This window comes from Colobus angolensis, unplaced genomic scaffold, assembly GCF_000951035.1.
Source record: "Colobus angolensis palliatus isolate OR3802 unplaced genomic scaffold, Cang.pa_1.0 Scaffold498, whole genome shotgun sequence".
NCBI classification, from domain to species: domain Eukaryota; kingdom Metazoa; phylum Chordata; class Mammalia; order Primates; family Cercopithecidae; genus Colobus; species Colobus angolensis.
This window is the reverse complement of record NW_012118465.1, coordinates 1,198,990-1,202,714: the sequence shown is the minus strand read 5'-3', so window position 1 is coordinate 1,202,714 and position 3,725 is coordinate 1,198,990.

Sequence of the window (3,725 nt, the reverse complement as noted above, 5' to 3'; positions counted from 1 at the left end):
CACTGTGAAGTATGTTAGCTGTAAGTTTTTTGTGGATGCCCTTCCTTTATCAACCCTCTGCATCTGCAGTTAAACCCTTTCTTTTATAACAACATCTGTCTTTATTATGAAAATTAAATGCAAGTCTGGTGAAATAAAAGTGAGCAAATAAATAAAAATAAATGAATAAATACAATGTGCCTCGACCCACTACACTTCTGGAAGTGCTCCTGTTCTTGTCTTTTCACCTTTGTCTCAGTAAGTGGCCCGTTCCTTCACTTTATATATACTTAGTTGACATTCTAATTACATTGAAGTCTTTGTGGCCCAAAACGTTATGGTCTTGTTTATTTAGGGCCTCTGTTTCACTGGGGTAACATGGCCAAGGAGGCTACATTTTTTTTATCCATCCATTCATCCATCCATCCATCCATCCATCCATCCATCCATCCTTCTGTCTGTCTGCATTCCCAAACATATATACACCTATATATATTAATCTGTCTTCAATAATCGACAACTTAGAACTAATCTTGTTTCACTTCTACTCACATCTACTACTTCTCCTAATTTTCCTATATTATTTTTGAATAAATCTAAGACATCATTTCATTTCATTTATGAATATTTCTGGATGTATCGCTAAAAGACAGAGATACTTTTTAAGAAGTAGAACAATACCACTGTCACACAAATAACAGTGATTTCTTTATATAATCACACGTCCAATCGCTGTGCACATTTGCCAGATTTTCTTAACAAAATATTCTTCTAGAGTTTGGTTGGTTGATTCAGGATTTTAAACAAGGTCCATACATTGACTGTCTTATCCTCATGAGCAGCCTGCTCAGAATTGTCTCTCAGAGTGTACTGCCTATTCTGCACCTAGTTTTTTTAAAAAAGGTCCAAGCCAGGCATAGTGGCTCCTGCTTGTAATCCTAGCACTTTGGGAGGCGGAAGAGGGCAGATCATCTGAGGTCAGGAGTTCCAGACCAGCCTGGCTAATATGGTGAAACCTCAGCTCTACAAAAAAAATCAGCCAGGTGTGGTGGTGGGCACCTGTAATCTCAGCTACTGGGGATGCTGAGGCAAGAGAATCAGTTGAACCTGGGAGGCAGAGGTTGCAGTTAACCAAGATCACGCTATTACAGTCCAGCCTGGGCAACAAGAGCAAAACTCCATCTCAAAAAAAAAAAAAAAAATCCATTATATCCAATTGAATTCATGCCTCTTGAGTCTCTTTTAATCTGAAGGTTCCCTCTTTATTTTTTTATTCCTTGCAATTATTAAGGAGTCATTTGCCCCAGAGACTTTTTACTGTTGGATTTTGCTGGTTGTATTCTTACAGTCTCATTGACCATGGCACCTTTCTCACAGTATTTTCTATAAATTACTAGTTTAATTTAATGGCTTTACCAAGCTCAATTTGTGTGATGCATGTGTGTGTGTGTGTGTGTGTGTGTGTGTGTGTGTGTGTGTGTAAAGAATACTTCATAGATGATAATGTAATTCCACGAGGAAATGGATAAAATCTGTAGTCTTGTGAAGTGAGCAGTAACTGATGATCATTGCCTGGATCTATTAATTCATCAGGAGTCACAAAATGGTAATTTTCTGATCCAATCTTTTTTAGTGATTTATTAGCTGAGATGCTTCTCTAAGGACAAATTTCCTCTCATCAACAGTTACATTATCCTGATGGTTAATATTTGACTCTCATTTGACTTTTACTTACAGTTTTCAAAGTGACGGATTTCAAAACAGGATTTCAAAGCGATTCTCCAAAAGTGGCCAGAATTTTTTTTTTCAGAATCATTCAGCATTATTGGGTTTAAAATTATTTGATAAGTGCCAATCTATTTCAGCTCTTATCCTTCCCAGTGTTTACATTGTCCCATTCTTGGCTTATAGGAGGGAGCCACTTCAAGTTGGCTCTGTAGTTGGCCATGTCCTTTTACTTAGACCCTTGGTGTTTAACTCTCAAGGTTGGATTGTACATTAGAGGTCAGCTGCTTCAATCTCTCTTCTCTTCTCATTTTTGCTTGCTATTCAAAGAGGCATCTTGAGGCCCTCTAATTAAATTTTTTTTTTTTTTTTTTGAGACAGGGTCTCACTCTGTTGCTAAGGCTGGAGAGCGGTGGCACAATCATGACAGTCTTAACCTCCCAGGCTCAAGCAATCCTCCCACCTCAGCCTTCCAAGTAGCTGGAACTACAGGCATGCATATGCCATCATGCCTGGCTAATATTTTATTTTTTGTAGGGTCAGGGTCTTAGTATGCATACCCAGGCTGGTCTCTAACTCCTGAGCTTAAGTGATGCTCCTGCCTTGGCCTCACAAAGTTTTGGAATTATAGGCGTGAGCCATCACTCCTGGCCCCTAATTGTATATTTACAACTAACTTCCTCCTTATGCTAATTGATATGGATATTGCCCCAACACAACAATCATTTCTAGTTGACTTTAGAATATTTTTGTGCTTTTTTGCTTTTACCTGACAGTTCAAATACAACAACAAAACTACACACACACACACACACACACACACACACATACACAAGGCTAGGCTGAGCTGGAAAGTTACTGAACATGTCTTTGCATTTTTTCACCTCCTCTAATCTCCTAGTCCCTTCACATTTTGTTTCTCATAAACAGCATTATCTCTAAGAGTGAGTAAAAAACCTCCAAAGCAAGAACAAAACCAAAGTTGCTGTTTTTTATTTTTCCTTTAGCTTTCCTATCTCACTGCTCCCAGGGTGAGAGGAGAAAAATCAATGCTTTGATTTTATGAGCTTTCTCTAAGGTGGGCTTAGGGCTACACACTTAAGTTTGAGTCTACAGTGTGTGTGTGTATGTGTGCGCGTGTGTATACAAAGTGTGTATACATGTGTATATATACACACACACACACACAGTCCCCAAGTATACATTGTTATTAATGGTCCACATTATTTCACTCTAATGCCATGCAAAGTAGTGCCCCAAGTTAAGAGCAACTTAACTCCTGTTTCAATTAACAACTTAAAAAAATCACTTGCAATAAAATAGCAGGTTAACTAGATGCTACCCACATTCCAATCCTGTAAGCGTTTCTCAGAGAAACACTGTAAGAAATAGATACATTCCAGGAATCTGGCTACATGAATAGCTACAGAAGAGTTGATGTTCTCACAGTGAACTCTCTTTTTCTCATACTTAAAATCAAAAAGAACCTTTCTTATCTTCCTTCCCTCACCAGCCCTCTACTGCACTTGGTTGGGTAACAGGGTCTGTGAGTTGCAGCCACAGGTAGGGCAGCATCTTCTGGGAATCCCCAGGGAGATGAGGGTCAGTGCAACCCCTAAGCTCCAGGTCACCAGTGGCCTCCTTACACAGCTCCACCTCTCCCCCATCTGCCTTCCTGGTTGCCGTTGGACAGGGATTTTATTTTCTGAGATGATGGAGGCAAGTATAATGTTCTTGACCATCGGATACCTTCCTTTGTTCCTCTTAAGGAAGAAAATCATTTATTTCTTCCTTCACCAGTTATAGTAAGTACTGAAATCTTCTAAATATATTTATCATCTTTCATGCTTTAAGTAAAGAGTGAATATTTGTGAATTGATTGTGAGTACTCTGAGATCTTGTGATATTCATAAACCTATAGGAAAGGCCTTATTTAGATTTTAGGGAAAAAAAGTCTTTATATTTCACATTCTCTGGACTGCAGATATGTTCACATTTTTATTTTTTTATTTTTTTATTTT